The sequence below is a fragment of the Alligator mississippiensis genome, chromosome 2, assembly GCF_030867095.1.
Source record: "Alligator mississippiensis isolate rAllMis1 chromosome 2, rAllMis1, whole genome shotgun sequence".
NCBI lineage: Eukaryota > Metazoa > Chordata > Crocodylia > Alligatoridae > Alligator > Alligator mississippiensis.
Window position 1 is genome coordinate 228,785,435 of NC_081825.1, and position 17,239 is coordinate 228,802,673.

Sequence of the window (17,239 nt, forward strand, 5' to 3'; positions counted from 1 at the left end):
TCTGGAAATATATGGAGGGGGTAATAAGCCTGTATGCAGAGCGCACCATCTGCCAGTCCCTGCCCTTGCCCAGTGTTGTGCTCAGAGTGCATACATCACTCCTCTTGCTTTCTAGCATGTATTATGAAGTTCCAGAAAACTATTTATCATCTTGAAAACTATTTATCATTTTTTGGCAGCTGCCTTCATTTTTCTGAAAAAACTGCTTTATAAATGGTTTTTAATAGAGAACATGCAGGATCTGAATGTTGCAGCTGGGGTCCCGATGCTGCAACAATAGCAGCACTTGCTAAATTCCAGGATCCCCTCGAGGGTATTATGTCAGTGACCGTTTTCTGTGGATCTCGCAAGATGCTGTAAGGAGACCTCTAGGATACTTTTTTCTAGTGGTGGAGCAAAACAGAAGCATGCCTGCACGATGACATTACAGGCACCTCTAAGCTAGTGCCTTATAAACAGGGTCACCTGCTGACAGGGGGGAACCAGACCTTGCCTTTCTTCATCCTTGGGCTGCCAGAAACACTTCATATGGCAGCACAAATGCCAAGCGAAGATGTAAATCTTCGTTGTTGTGCTACAAGTGCCCAAAATATGTGGCTGTGACAAAGGGGGAATCAATCTGGGCTGTTTCTGGCTTGTGATGTCTATTTGCCTCGCGGCGGAAGAGCCCGTGCTCTTCAGCCGCCCCGGGGGCCCGATCCTGTGCAGGATCAAGCCCCGGGAGCGCCCGCCCGGCTTTCCCCTCTCCTTGGGATAGCCTTGGGGGTCTGTCAGCAGGAAAACCTGGGGCTTCCTGCTCGCAGGGACATGCCCCTGGCTCCGCGGAGCCCGGCTGGGCCGGGGCGAGCACCGCTTGCTCCCTCGGAGGGCTCCCGCGGGACACGGGCTGAAGGCGGCGGTGAAAGGACCTCCTGCACCAGCAGCGGGGCCGGTAGAGGTAGCCGGTAGCCGGCAGGCAGAGCCCGGCATCGCCCTGCATCGCAGGGCCGGGCGTGTCTGGGCGCCGCGTCCCTCACAGCCCCGGGCGCGGGGTGGGGGGGACGGCAGGTGGGGACCGGGCGCCCGGGTACCGCGGTGCTCAGGCGGCGCATGCGCGCGGCAGCCTCCCCAGCCGCCCTCACGTGACGGGAGAGGCTCCGCGGCCGACTCGAGCGCTCATTGGCTAGCGGGGCCGAGTGCGCGCGCCCTCCTTCCTCGTCCCCGCCGGCCGGGCGGCGCGTTTCGCCCGCGCCGCCTGCTCCCCCCTCCAGTCTCCCCCTCCGCGGCGGCGCGCGCCCGGCTCGCGGGCTCCGCGCTGTCCGTGCCGCCTCTCGCCTCGCCTCGCCTCGCCTCGCCGCGCCGCGGTGCCGGGTTCCTGCTTCCGTTCGGGCAGCGTTGCCCGCGCGCCGCCCCCTCCCCCCGAGCCGGCACCCGCCGCCCGCCGGGCCGGGCCGGGCCGGGCCGGGCCGGGCCGGGGCGGCGCTGACACGCGGGTAAGGGGCTGCGGGGGCCGCGGCCGCTCTCCATCCTTCCCCCAGGCCTGGCGCCGCCGCGCGCGCTGCTCAGCAACTGCCGCCGGGGGGTGGGGACGGGACGGGAGGGGCGGCCCCGGGCATCCCGGGCGGCGGTAAACTTTGGTGCTGCCAGGAGCTGCCCCGGTCCGGGCGGGGGTCGCGTGCGCGGCGCGCATCCCGCCGGGGCCGGGGCGGGAGACGCCTCGGGGATGCGCGGCAGGGGGTGGGGGTGTTGCCTCGCGGCCGCCGCCGGGTGAAGTGCAGCAGGGCAGCGCGTCCCCCCCGCCCCCCCCCCCTCCTCGGGGCGGAGCCGGCGCTTGGGGCCACTGCGCTGCCACGGGATTGAGGGGTCAGTGCGGGCAACGGGAGCGGGATGGGGCAAGATGCGGGCGGCTGTCATCCCCGTTGGTTGGGGCCCCGTGCCCCGGCCCCTGGTTAGGCCCACATCCTGCCACTGGCGCTGGGTAGGGGCAGGGCTGGGTGGGTGAGCTCAGGGCCCTCCTTCCTCCAGGACTGCACATCCTGCTCCCTGGTGTCATGCCTGTGGCACTGTCTCACCCTGGGGCTGAGATGCCTGTGATGTGGTGCTGTGCTGGGGTGGCAGCAGGTCAGCACTGTTCAAGGGGCTGCCTTAACGTGAAGGGGCCCCTTAAGTAGCCATTTCAGTGGGAAAGGAGTTCTTGGGTTTCACAGTGTTACCAGGCCAGGCCCAGACTCTCCTCAAGTTGAAAATAGCAGGAGGGTTTGTTAAGGCTGACTTGTAGCCCTATTACCCTGTACCCTGTGTGGTCACTGGGGTTGGGTTTGGTTTGTAATCTCTTCACATGGGTTGGAGAAAGTTCACAACCACCAAACCTTAGTTTTGCTAGATGGGAGTATTTTTAATAAGCTGGTGCCTCAGTATTGCAGCTGAACAAGCTTGTGTACTGCCAAAGTTGGATGAATACTTAACACTTCCAGCTGAAATCAATCTATGTTGTGCAGCAAAGAAGAGGAGTATTAAGTCTGCATTTTCTTAACAACTTGCAAGGAAAAGGTGAACCAGCCACCTTTTCCTATGTGGAGGATGTAATTATTTATTTGTATTTTTAGCAAGCCACTCAATAATGAAAGGTTGAATAAGAACTGGAGGCTAGAGTGCTGAATCACACAAGTTCAGTATCTTAGATACATACGCAATTGGAGATATAAAGATATCTGGCAACTGAAAAATGTTAGAGGGTCAGCTTATCTGCTGTAACGGTTCTTTTTCTTTTGGTATTTGGTTTGTTTAGAACGTTGCCAGAATAAATGAGCTAGGCAGCTGGAGGAAAATGGTATAAACAGTAGACCAGGTGTAAATGTGTTTGCTTGAGATCAAATGTATTTGGTAAGAAAATGAACAAGGCTACTATTACTAAAGAACATGGGTTTTTCCTTTCTTGTGAAATTGCATTTTAATTGTTTATGATCACTGCATTGGGATTACAAACAAGCAGATTAGTTTGAGTGTATAACAGAATTATGTAGAAGATAAATGTTTCAGATGGTAACTAAAATTCCTGTTGAAAACAGGGTTTTTTTGGTCTGTCCTTACATTTTAGGAGCTGTATAAATGATTGCCTTAGATGTCATTTATATTTTAGACTGCATGAGTTTTCACATCTTATATTTATGTGCAGTGCAAAAGAATAACAAATAATTTTGGATATTAATTTTCTGGTCAGTCTTTTCAGCATAATTTCGAGGCAGTCAGATGAAATAATGTTTTTGGGGGAAAATGTTGAATTTGAGTATTTAAATCATATGTAGTCAAGAGTTTTTTAAGAATAATAATTACTGTAATGTTAGGTTGGTCTGGAGGGGGAGCTAGTGCCAAAGCAAAGTATAATTTAATTTATGCTAGAACCATTCAAAAGCCTGCAGATCTATTTCCAGTTTGATCATGGAATTTACCTCTACTACAATAAGGGAAAAAAGTGTAGATGGCGCATATCATGCGTGAGTGTTATATCTGTATGAAGGTAGATTTTACATAATATATAAACAGTGATACATGCACACTATATTTATATAATAAGTATGCATTGCTCTGTATTTATATTATGCACCAAAACTTTGTTGAGAGAACATTAAGGCTGCAAAGTTAAGTGCTAATGGTTGTTTGTGCATCTTAATTTGGTCCCTTGTGTGTATGCATTGTGATGCAGTTACATTATTACATACTCTTCTTTTTTCCCCCACAGAATGCGCAACCTGATTCAAGGCACAACCTGAGACCTGAGCTGGGGCTGAGTCAGGGCTGTGTAGTAAGGAACCTTGTCTGTAGGAATCCTGCTTTATTTGTTGTGGAAATTGGAAGGTGTGTAATGAATAAGGCAGGGTTTTTCACAGGAAGAGAGAGACAGTTGAATGCTGCTTTGATTCTGTGCCTGCCTTTGCCAGGAATTCCTGTGTGATGCTAAGCAAGTCACTTAAACCATTGTTGCTAATCATGTGTTCCTTATTTTCTGGGTGCCAGACTTGGGCTGATTTGCAGAACTGCTGAGCTTTCACAGCTGCACTTGTTGATGTGAGCTGTGCTTTGAACATGTAAAGGGCTACATAAAGCTAAGTACTCTAAAAATTCAGGTTCTAGGTATCTTAAATTGGGCAATCAACATTAGCAGGGGCTTCTGACCCTAATCTCTTTGCTTCTATTTCCCCCTCTCATGGTACTGTGGTGAAAATAAATTAATGTTTGGTGAAGTATTTTATAGTAGTCGAATCGCCAGACATTAGGAGTAGGCTTTGACTAATATGTAATAAAGAAAGAATGAAGCCATATGTTCAGTAAACAGGAGAATGTTGAATTGCTGCTTTAAGTGAGCACTGTTCATCTTGTAGACCAAGGGTTTTCAACCTTCTTGGAGCAGTGTACCCTGGCGGCCACGCATGTGGTGGGGGGAGGGTTTCTGCATCCGAATGGAGCTCGGCAGCAGGTGCCACATGCGTGCTTCCCCTGCGTCCAGGTGGACAGGCCTGTTCAGCAGCGCGGGATGGTGTGTGGTGTCACTTTGTCCCTGTACGGACCCCCAGGACCTTCTCAAGTACTCCCGGGGGGAATGTGTACCCTTGGTTGACAACTCCTGTAGACTAAATAAGGCAGTATGGAAGAAAGAGCATGCAATCATCACGTAATAAACTGTATATTCACAAAAGGCCAAATAGTGACTGCACAGAGATCCTTGATTCTGGCATTTTGTGACTTTTGAGTGCATGTCATCTGCAATTTGTGTGCGTTTGACAGTTCTGTGTGCGCATGTGACTTACTAGTTTTTAAAAAATGAAATTGGAAGTGGGAAGGGCAGAGAGAGAATGGAAAGCCTGTGGTATGTCACTATATGTCACTGCCTGAGCCATTAGCAGGATAGGTGTTTTTAGGTTTAACGCAAAATTTGCCACTTGATTTACTGAAGTAATGGATAGCAGCAATAGGATATCATCCTCCATCTGGGCATTAATACAGTGGGATGAGTAATGCAATTTGCCAGTGGATTTCATGGATATTGCTGATGGCAGAAGAATACTGAGGTTCAGGAATCTTGTATTTAATTCCAGGCTCTGGGATTTTACTTGCATGCTCTGGGAATTAACTCTTCTGTTTGATCTCTCTAAGGTAGGGACCCTTTTTATTCTGTCCCCTCCAATCTGCTGCTGTCTAAGCCTTTTCTCTTCTGTACTCTTGGGTTCTTGTCCTTTTCCACTTCCTTACTCCTCAAGCTGCTTTGCCACTCTGCATGTCTACCCAGCAAGCCCTACTTTCATCCCTTTTGACTCATACAACTGCTAGTCCCCTCATCATCGTTTCCAGTCCCTGCCCACTAGCCTCTCTCCCAAGGCAACCTCAGGTTCCTGCTTATGATGACTTTTCATGCCTTTTGTTTCTCTTCCTTGCCTGTCATGGCCACAAGTGGCCTCCACATGCTTTTTGTTCTCCTGGTCTCTTTGCCTCCTGAGCTCCCACTCTATTTTAATACCCTATTGTTTCACTGCATTTGCTTGTCCTAGTCTCTGCCTTCTCATTAGATTTGTCTGCCTCCCTTTTCTTTTCTTTTAAGTCTTAGTCTCTTAACTCACTGTTTGATCTCAGTCTCTCCCTTCCTACTTACTGGCCCCTAGTCCTTTGTTTTTTGGCTCCCAATATCTACTTCTATCCTCCCACTAATACTTTTGGCTTCTGCTTCCCAACTCTCCTTGTCCAACTCATTTGTCCTACTGGTCTAGCTTTTGTAGTGTAGGTTAGAGCATTGTCAGTGCAGACAGAATCTTTAGGTAATTCAGCTGTCGGAGGAAAGATGTTGCTATTGAGCATGTGCAAACTTTTTTTTTCCTTGAGGGGAAATTGGAGTGGCACATCTGTGATGCATGCCAGATTATGTCTATTCAAAAGCATGAAGATGCTAGAGATTTTCAAAGAGAAAGTAACTTAACATGATCAAAACAACTTTTTTTCTGTAGCCTTGTTCTCAGAAAAGGCTGAACTGATTTGGTTGGAAAATACTCAGCTTGAATGATTAAAGTTTGGCAAAGTTTTATAAATAACAGAAACCTATTTTATTATTAGGAAGTGTATGGTAGCCTTAATAACAGTCAGTGGTAGTCGCCCTATCTGTAATATGGATAGTTATGTAAATTTTAGGATATAGGGCATATATAATGTATTACTGCAACTTTTAAAGGTGATACTTTATTTTCTGATCGTGTAATACTGTTGAACTCCTAATTCTGAGTTGAAAATAAATTACCAGTTTAAAACTAACATACTAGTCCCAGTATTTAAAATGTCGTGATACCTTACTAATAATCGTAAATTAAAAGGAGCATAGTAACAGAACTGGAAGGGAAGGAGAGGCTGTTTCCATGCTGGTAGACCGCTGTACTTTTTTTTTTTAAATCTCTAGCCTCAAGCCTTCAAATTATGTCTATGCCTAAGGCACAGTTCTAGAGTTTAAATGATTGTCAGAAGATTGTCATACCAGCTGCCAGTTATCAGTATTTTAGAATTACTCTGAACTAAAAGTTGTAACCCCAAGACTGGCTGGGAAAACATAAATCCTAGTGTTAATCCGAAAGTAGTTTTTTTGGGTGAGGCGGGGGGTTGGGGTTTTTTTCCTTGCAACAAAGCATAGTGAATTACTAGATGATATACCAGTTTTTACTCTGTGCCTTCAAAAGGGGCTAGTATTATAATGTACTCTATGTAGTTTACAGGTTTATGTATATAAAGGGTTCAAAATGGAATACTTCATAGCTGATTAGAGTTATATACAACAATTTACAGCACTAGAATTTGTGAAGTCTATACTTAAAGAAACTTTCCTGTGATGCGTCCTCAGAAAAATATTAGTATTCTTCCAAAAACTAGAGTTACTGTTTTATGACATACATTATGTCTGTTTGGTAACTTTGTTGATAAGGGAAAAGTATTTCCAATCTCTCTCTTTTTTTATTTTTTTTTTTATTTTTAAGTGTAGCTTCTGTAGGGGAATTCATAGTGAAGGCTGTTATGTGGCTTTGTTAAATCTACAGGGTAAAGGGGGGAAAGCTTTTCTTAAAGCTTTATTATAAATACCTTGTTCTAGCTATTCTGATATGGTTGTAATCTTTTCTCCTCAGAGCATCTTGCTTTTCTTTGTATTCTTTGTATATATGTGTAACAATACTGTTCTAGCAATATTTCAATAATTTGTTTTTATTTTGTCAAATTACTTGGGCTAAACACTTTCACAGTTTTGTTGGAACTCATACTGTAACAAAGTAATATTTTTACAGTGTAAATAGTGACTGTCCTTGGACTCTTTCATTCACAAACTTAACATATGTGATTACAGTCAGGTCCACTCATGGGTGCATACTTTGCTTAATCACACAACTCAAAGCAGGTTCCAGTTATTTGCCTGTTGCTTACATAATATCAACTATTTGAGATCTGCATATAAATGGATAAACTGAATAGGTTGTTTAGGTTGTAGCCGTGTTGGTCTAAGGATATAGGCAGACAAGGTTCCTTGGGTGAATTTGATATCTTTTATTAGACCAACCCAAATGGTTGGAGAATAGTTTTTTATGAGCCACCTGGAAGAAGACTTCTTCAAGAACTGCACCATTAAACCCTTGCTGTACTTACGATATATCGATGACATCTTCATCATTTGGAGTGAGAACCGGGAATCTCTAATTGAGTTCCACCAGAAATTCAACAGTCACCATCCCTCCATCCGACTTTCTTTAGAATACTTCAGCACCAACATCCCCTTTTTAGACACAAGGATCAGTATCCAGAAGGGTAAAATACAGACCACAGTATACAAGAAACCCACAGACCAACACACGTATCTGCACAGAACCAGCAATCACCCGAAACACACCCAAAAAGCTGTGATATACAGCCAAGCCCTCAGATACCACCGCATCTGTACTGAAGAGAACACCCGGGATCGCCACCTCACCGATCTTAAAAAGGCTTTCACCCAGCAAGGACACTCCTCCAGAGAGGTAGATTGCACGTTTGAAAGAGCCACCTGGATACCACGTGAAGAACTGCTGCAGTACAGAAGAAAAACACCCACAAATCGCACACCGCTGGTTATGACCTATCACCCATCCCTTGAACCTGTACGGAAAATCCTCAAAAAATTGCAACCCATATTAGAAAAACACCCTATTCTTAAAAAGATCTTCCCAGAGCCACCCATCCTAGCCTTCAGACAAGCACCAAACCTCGCCACCCTCATCACCAGAAGCAAACTTCCTCAACCCCAGAACACACCAAAAGGATCCAGACCGTGCCATGACAAGAGATGCAAAACCTGCCCCCACATCTCCACCACCCCCACAATTACTACACCCCACAACAGAGCCATCAGCATCCCAGGATCTTACAGCTGCACCTCCAGGAATGTAGTATACCTCATCCAATGCACCAAATGCCCTGATGGAAGATATGTAGGAGAGACCAGACAACAACTGCGCACCAGAATGAATGCACACCGGAAATCCATCAAAGACAGAAACACCCAATTACTGGTGGGGGCACATTTCTCACAGGAGGGCCACTCTCTCTCCAATCTCTCAGTCCTGATCCTCAAGGGAAATTTACACAACACATCCCAGAGACGAGCCTATGAGCTCCATTTCATCAACCTTCTGGATACTAGAGATCATGGACTAAACGCAGACATTGGATTTTTGATACATTACAATCTGCCTGGCAACCGACTCCACAGCCCAGCCCCTGGCTTGTTTACTTTTCATTCTATCCAGGAAGAGCACGCAGCAACTGCTGCAGCATCTTTAGCCTGACGAAGGGTTTTTGAACCCGAAAGCTTGCTTAATAACTATTCTCCAACCATTTGGGTTGGTCTAATAAAAGATATCAAATTCACCCAAGAAACCTTGTCTGCCTAAACTGAATAGCGGTCTTTTCATCCCTTTGTCTGTATTTTACTGTATTTGGATTTGGTTTAGTTGCATAATAATTGATGCAAGAAAAGAGTGAAGGTGAAGCACCTGTCCAAGGGCTGCTAATAGAAGCCTTGAAAATGATTAGAGCTGGTCAGTTTTCCTGTTGCTAATACCATAATGTTAACAGTAATTGAAGTGGGTTATTTTGTACTTAATGGTCCTAGCTTACTTTGAATTTAGGTAAATATGTAGTCTTTTTTTTTCAGTTCTAAGGCTATGTACTTAAACCATGTATTTGGTATGTGTGTACATGTGCGCAACCACACTTCTGTTATACAGCATGTATAAAAATATTGGAAAAAGGTTTTATGTATCAGTCAATAAATAGCATGAGCTACGTGTATGAGGTGTGTGTTTTAGGCTTTATCTTTTTTAACTAATGTTTGCTCTTACTCTGTAAAATGGAGTAATTGGGTGAATAAGTCTTCAAATACTTCTCTAATAGGATCAGAATACATCTGCTGTGAAGGGAATATCCTGATCCTATGTACCAAATCTTGGACATTCATTATACCACTGCCAAGCTGTGACCCTTTGGAAAACCAGATTGTGTACACATGCTTTTGTGTTCCTGTTAGTGGAAAAAGCATTTACTTGTGTGTTAAATTTATAGTAACTTTCTTCTTCAAATACAAATATTTGAAGAAGAAAGTTACTGTAATTTAATGCACTTTGTGCTTGGTAAGCACAAAGAGACATCAGTTGAACAAGAAGGAAGTGACTTTGCAAGAATATGATAATTTATTGAAACTGCTATGGCTCTGGAAGGTTTCCTTTTACTTTCTGCCCTTTTAGATTTGTTATCTACGCTAGTAAGACATATGCTTGAAAAATAAAAATATTGATGCAAATGTGCCTACTGAACTTGGAGAGGATTGAAGAGATTTGGGATATTAGCTATACATTTATGGCTAGATATGGTTGATGTGATACTGAGTAGTAGTGAAAGAATTACACTAAGATTATTTTTCTTAATTTTCCCATCATGTGTGGTAGTGGAAACAACCATATTAGAATTAGTAGTTTGTCTAATCAAGTAGATTTAACTAGTAGTGACTGGTAGCAGCTGCTGCAGAGGAAGGGACCAAGGTCCCTGTGACAGGTTATTATGTAACTACCTGGAGGGGAAAATTCTTCCAACTTCACTAACAGTTACAGTAATTCCATTTTTATAACTATTAGTTTCAAAATACTGGATATTGTATTACTAAATACTGAATAACCTCTGGTATTTCAAATGAGGTTATATATTAAGTTTATCAACTAGCATAATTTCAGTGTTTTCCATTTTTCCAGGCTTGTACAGAAAGGACAGGTCGGGGAAGAAAGGGGGGGGGGGGGTTGCACTTTATGTCAGTGAGCAATATACAACTCATCAAGACAGAATCCGAGGTTGAGGAAGTAGAAGGATTGTGGGTTAGGCTACGTGGGGGACAAGGAGAAAGGGATTTGGTGGTAGGGGTCTACTACAGACCCCCACACCAAGGGGAAGAAATAGATTCGGGGCTCCTGAGGCAACTCTCGGAGACCATAAAAGCTAAAGAGGCGGTAGTCATGGGGAACCTAAACTACCCGGACATCTGCTGGGAGACACAGACAGCAAGGTCCCATTGCTCACGCAGGTTTCTAACCTGTGTACAGGACCTCCACCTGACACAGGAGGTGCATGGTCCCACTAGGGGGAATGCCATACTGGATCTGGTATTGGCACCAGGGGATGACATGATAGGGGACCTCCAGATCGGTAGCCATTTGGGAGACAGTGATCACCTAATAATAGAATTCAACATAAGACGTCGAGTGGGTAAGGTAACTAGTAGGGTGAAAGTGCTAGACTTTAGGAAAGCTGATCTCAATGCACTCAGGCGATTAGTCAAGGACGCACTGCAGAGTAGGAGTTTTGAAGGGATGGGAGCCCAAGAAGGGTGGCTGTGCCTTAAGGAAACGATCCTTCGGGCACAAAGCAAGACGATCCCCGAGCAAGGCAAAAAAGGGAAAGGGGCCAGGAGGCTTCCATGGCTGACCAGAGAAATCCAGGGCAGCCTAAGGGCCAAAAGGGGAGCACATAAAAAGTGGAAACAGGGTGAGATCACTAAAGATGAATATACCTCCTCTGCTCATGCTTGTAGGGAGGCAGTTAGGCGGGCCAAAGCTACCATGGAGCTGAGGATGGCAACCCAAGTAAAAGACAACAAGAAATTGTTTTTTAGATATATTGGGAGTAAAAGGAAGGCCCAGGGAGGAATAGGACCGCTGCTAAATGGGCAGAAACAATTGGTGACAGACAGGGGGGACAAGGCTGAACTCCTCAACGAGTTCTTTGCCTCAGTGTTCCTAAGTGAGGGGCACAACAAGTCTCTCACTGAGGTTGTAGAGAGGCAGCAGCAAGGCGCCAGACTTCCATACGTAGATCCTGAGGTGGTGCAGAGTCACTTGGAAGAACTGGATGCCTTTAAGTCGGCAGGCCCGGATGAGCTCCATCTGAGGGTGCTGAAGGCACTGGCCGACATCATTGTAGAGCCACTGGCAGGAATATTCGAACGCTCGTGGCACACGGGCCAAGTCCCAGAGGATTGGAGAAGGGCTAACGTGGTCCCCATTTTCAAGAAGGGGAGGAAGGAGGACCCGGGCAACTATAGGCCAGTCAGTCTCACCTCCATCCTTGGTAAAGTCTTTGAAAAAATTATCAAGGCTCACATTTGTGAGAGCCCGGCAGGGCAAATTATGCTGAGGGGAAACCAGCACGGGTTTGTGGCAGGCAGATCGTGCCTGACCAATCTAGTCTCCTTCTATGACCAGGTTACGAAACGCCTGGACACAGGAGGAGGGGTGGATGTCGTATACTTAACTTCAGGAAGGCCTTCGATACGGTATCCCACCCCATACTGGTGAACAAGTTAAGAGGCTGTGATGTGGATGACTACACAATCCGGTGGGTGGCGAATTGGCTAGAGGGTCGCACCCAAAGAGTCGTGGTGGATGGGTTGGTCTCGACCTGGAAGGGTGTGGGCAGTGGGGTCCCGCAGGGCTCGGTCCTTGGACCGATACTCTTTAATGTCTTCATCAGCGACTTGGACGAGGGAGTCAAATGTACTCTGTGCAAGTTTGCAGATGACACAAAGCTATGGGGAGAAGTGGACACGCTGGAGGGCAGGGAACAGCTGCAGGCAGACCTGGATAGGTTGGACAAGTGGGGAGAAAACAACAGGATGCAGTTCAACAAGGAGAAATGCAAAGTGCTGCACCTAGGGAGGAAAAATGTCCAGCACACCTACAGCCTAGGGAATGACCTGCTGGGTGGCACAGAGGTGGAAAGGGATCTTGGAGTCCTAGTGGACTCCAAGATGAACATGAGTCGGCAGTGTGACGAAGCCATCAGAAAAGCCAATGGCACTTTATCGTGTATCAGCAGATGCATGACGAATAGGTCCAGGGAGGTGATACTTCCCCTCTATAGGGCGCTGGTCAGACCGCAGTTGGAGTACTGCGTGCAATTCTGGGCGCCACACTTCAGGAAGGATGCGGATAACCTGGAGAGGGTCCAGAGAAGGGCAACTCGTATGGTCAAGGGCCTGCAGACCAAGCCCTACGAGGAGAGACTAGAGAAACTGGACCTTTTCAGCCTCCGCAAGAGAAGGTCGAGAGGCGACCTTGTGGCTGCCTATAAGTTCATCATGGGGGCACAGAAGGGAATTGGTGAGTATTTATTCACCAAGGCGCTCCTGGGGGTTACAAGAAACAATGGCCACAAGCTAGCAGAGAGCAGATTTAGATTGGACATTAGGAAGAACTTCTTCACAGTTCGAGTGGCCAAGGTCTGGAACAGGCTCCCAAGGGAGGTGGTGCTCTCCCCTACCCTGGGGGTCTTCAAGAGGAGGTTAGATGAGTATCTAGCTGGGATCATCTAGACCCAGCACTCTTTCCTGCTTATGCAGGGGGTTGGACTCGATGATCTATTGAGGTCCCTTCCGACCCTAACATCTATGAATCTATGAATTTCTTTTTCAAAAGGAATTTAACATGTTTTGATATGTTGCATATTAAGTAGAGAAGTTGACTAAATGGTCAGCCTGTCTTCTATCTTGATTTTTGATTGATTTGGAACTCAGGAAAGTAAGTGAGTAGTACAAATGATTCCTTCCAGTGTCAGGGCTGAAATTTGTCTGTTGTCACCAGGGTGTCCATTCACTTAAGTTGATTCTGATGAAGTTCTTAGTCTTTTGCTAAAGAAACTTCATCTGCAGGTTTTGTTACTTAAATGCTCATGTACTTGGCTTGTTCAGAGAATTCTGGTAAATTAGAGAAGCATACTTTTTTCTTTGCCACCCTGGCCAATGTAATGTTTAACTAGTTATTTCCATGTTCTCTCTCCTGTTTTGTGTTAAATTGGCTGAAGCAATCTATTTAATCACTTTTATCTGGTTGGAATGTGAAATCTTACTGGTTTATAACTTCTAGGATGATCCTTAGCACCTCTTCTACAAATCGGGTAGAAACATTGTATTTCCTACAGCCATCCTGTCTAGAAGGTGACTTTTCTGTTTTAAATTAAAGTCACCAACCAGTGTTAGCAAATGCATGGAAAGACCAAAATAAATCTCATGGGGCTCAATAAAGAGAAGTGTAAAGTCCTGTGCTTAGGATGGAACAGTCCTGTGCACCAGTACAGCCTGGGGACCAACTGGCTAAGCAGCAGCTCTGCAGAAAAGGACCTGTGGGTTACAGTAGAAAATAAGTTGAATATGGGCAAACAGTATGCCATCAGCCTTTGCAACAAGGCCACATTGGGCAGCATTAGTAGGAGTATTGTCAGAAAATCAAGGGTGTCGGGACCCAGGGCAGCCGGCCAGCAGCTCTCCCTGACTCCCACCCGGGCAGATAAAGGTCCGGGGCCTTAGAAGGCCATCAGCCGGGTATTTGTGATGCTTGGAGTGGAATTAATTAGGCAGATGCTTATCGGTTGTAAAGCAAGATTATTTATTCACGCCGTCAAGGTGGTGAATAGCGGAGGTCAGAGATACTTGGTTAGTTATAGCTTAAGGTTCGAAGGTCGGTCTGTATAAAAGTTTTTTGGTCGGGCAGATAAACGGAGAAAAAATTGGGCCGGCAGGTCGTTGATTTATGTCTGATAAGGTTGAGACAGGGGAGACTGACAAGCGATCAATTTGTCAGTTATTCTCACGCGTACGTTCAGAGTTTTTTTTAGGTGTGTGTGTGGAGGTCTCCCGTTCTTCACGGAAGTGAAGACGGGTTTTATTTTTGTAATAGCCAATTGTTTTTCGCCACGTCATAAATTTAATTAGAATCGCCAATTATCTAGCGGTCTTTGTTAGGGTGTTATCATAGGGACACTCCCGGACACTCCCCTGTCATTCCGACCAATTATAATGATTTATGTACAGCACAGAAGGCTAAGTTTTATTTTATGTTAGTGTCGCAGTTATAAATTTTTTTTGACATGCGCAGCAAAAAAAAAAGCGGTTATTATCATTATTGTTAACCCTTAGTTAACCTAGTGCAGAAAAGAACTGTTTTGACTTGTTTGTGACATGGGCACTACTTAATTTGGTTGTGACATGTCCCCTTGTCCATGGCACAGCAAGTCACATCATGTTTATATATAGACCATTTTGTTTATCATTGTTAGTGTTTGGCAAGTGGGTGTATATAAAAGCAAAAAGCGTGGTTAACTTTGTTTTGAGATATTGTAAAAATCCAACAACTAAAACACACAAATATAACAATGGCTATTATGATTAATGGTAAACACAAGATAATCAAAGACGCCGACACTTGAATTAACTTAAATGTAGTAAGCTGTAACCTTTGCTTTTATATAATCTTTTTTAATTCGATTTTTTTTAAGGTAATTGGGAGTGAGGTATCAGATTAATGCCCCCTATATGGAGGGTTTTTAAAATTGTGGCTTATTATATTTGAGTTAAATCGTAGCTCTGAAAACACCAATTTTTTGTATCGTTATTAGCGGCCTATTTTTTTTTTTTTTATTGTCACCGCTTTTTAAACCTTTTTTTTTTTTTTTTTTTTTTGAATGTACAGGTTTCTTTAGAACCTTGACTATTTGCCCCCTTCCATCATTATTTTTCTCATCTCTTTTTTTGTTTTTTTTATTAATGTTTTTGTCTATATCCGACCTTTTTGTGACATCCCCCAAACCTTTAGACTATCAATGTTGTTTTTTTTTTTTAATAATTTAGAGCTTTTTATTTAAAACATTATGACTTGGCTTTACTGTGTAAAGTTTTGAACAGGTTTTAAAACAAAACAAAAGTATGTATAAGATCATTAATAGGAAAAAGAAAAACTCTAAAATGAGTTGTTAGTTATGTCTTTGGCCTAAAATTACAGAAGGTTTATGATCGAGTTGGAGGTTTTGAAGTTCCTCTGTTTGCCGAGGAACCTGTTGGTAACAGCAGGAATAGAGCAACGACCCTGCTTGCGACATATGAGCAGGCGGCCATCGTGTCGTCGACTCAGGTGTGCTGTAGGTTGGTGCTCGGTGATTTTTGTGATCGGGCAGTCACAGATTGCCTCTTCGTTATCGCTGGGTCTGTAAGGGAACAAAACAAACGAACAGACAAACAAACAAAGAAAACTAAAAAACAATTAAATTGTTTTTTGTATATCTATTAGCATAATGTCGTAGTGGTTGGAATAGTTTATCAATGCCCCCTTCGAATAGTTGTTTGTTGGAGCAGGCTGCGGTGTTATTTGGAATGCGCTGTTAGGCATGGATGTCTCCAGGGCCCGGACCGGTTGGCGGTATCGGTCGAGGTTGGTAGCCTAGTATATGTGTTAGTTGTCGTTGTTCTGCATCTCCTAGGATGTGTAGCCGTTGTTTGGTAAGCGTGAAGTAGTTTAGGAGGAACCCAAACATGGCTCTTTTTTTTTGGTGTCTTTTGGGGTGGCAGTCTTGATTTTGTGAGTTGAATTGGGAATGTCTTGGCCCTTGGTATTCGATTGGATATGTAGTAAGATAGCTTACGGCGACGGCTGAGTTTGTAGTTGTTGATTTTTATAAGAGAGAGTGGAAGTTGACTTAAAAGATTTTTTGTTGGCTGAGTAACGCGCAGGTTGAGGAGAAGGCGAAGGTTGATGGTATTTTCTCTTCCATAAATCTCCATGTATGTTTTGATGACGTCAAGGGTGGTGGTGGTGGTTGCACCCTCTGGGTTGGTTATTTGTTTGGTTATTGTTATAGGGTGAGCAGCAGCTGTAGTTGTTATTGTGTCTGGTGGGAGGATCGGATTTTCGCTTGTTGCCCCCTCCCTGTGGTACGGAGGTGGGGCCGTTGGGAGCGACGTCATCTCCTGGGGCGGGGTAGCTGGGTGGAGTCCCGCCTGTTCTTTTGTGGCTCCGCCCTTTTTTTTTTAGGTCTTTCGGGCAGCTCTTTTATTTGGTGTCATTTTTTGGTGGCAACGGAGGGTTTTGGCACGCTGTCATCTCCGCAGCAGCTTTGCTGACTGTAGCTAGTTGGGTTTTTAAGTTTGTATTTTTATGCAGTAGGAGTGACACTATGTTAATCATCTTTTTTTTGTCCCACTCGGAGCTTGTCCACTCCTTTTTGATTTTTTTTTCTCTCAGCGAGAAATAGCCACTGACGCACCCTGTCTCCGCTCCGCTTGCTTGGTGATAAGTGATATGGGCCTATAATTTATCCGCGTTATCTATGCGGCGCCCCCCACTACACCAGGGGCGGTTCTTAATTAATTTTTATTTTATCACATTTCCCCTTGATCCTGTTCGTGATGCCATGTCGGGACCCAGGGCAGCCGGCCAGCAGCTCTCCCTGACTCCCACCCGGGCAGATAAGGGTCCGGGGCCTTAGAAGGCCGTCAGGCGGGTACTTGTGACGCTTGGAGTGGAATTAATTAGGCAGATGCTTATCGGTTGCAAAGCAAGATTATTTATTCACGCCGTCAAGGTGGTGAATAGCGGAGGTCAGAGGTACTTGGTTAGTTATAGCTTAAGGTTCGAAGGTCTGTCTGTATAAAAGTTCTTTGGTCGGGCAGATAAACGGAGAAAAAATTGGGCCGGCAGGTCGTTGATTTATGTCTGATAAGGTCGAGATGGGGGAGACTGACAAGTGATCAACTTCAGTTATTCTCACGCATACGTTCAGAGGTTTTTTTTAGGTGTGTGTGCGGAGGTCTCCCGTTCTTCACGGAAGTGAAGACGGGTTTTATTTGTGTAATAGCCAATTGTTTTTCGCCACGTCATAAATTTAATTAGAATCGCCA

The 17,239-nt window shown here is 45.1% G+C and overlaps 1 protein-coding gene across 5 annotated transcripts in view; it reads left to right on the top strand.

Moving 5' to 3' along the window:
- Positions 1 to 1,217: 1,217 nt before the first annotated feature.
- Positions 1,218 to 17,239, top strand: part of FUT8 (fucosyltransferase 8) — a 320,784-nt gene continuing 304,762 nt past the window's right edge. For 3 of the 5 annotated variants that reach the window (XM_059722866.1, XM_059722867.1, XM_059722864.1), the window contains exon 1: positions 1,218 to 1,472. The gene's annotated coding sequence lies outside the window, so the exon portion shown is untranslated. Of the gene's footprint in view, positions 1,473 to 3,718; positions 3,835 to 17,239 lie in introns of those variants that run through there. The other 2 variants (XM_059722865.1, XM_019476982.2) reach the window with 2 other exon arrangements.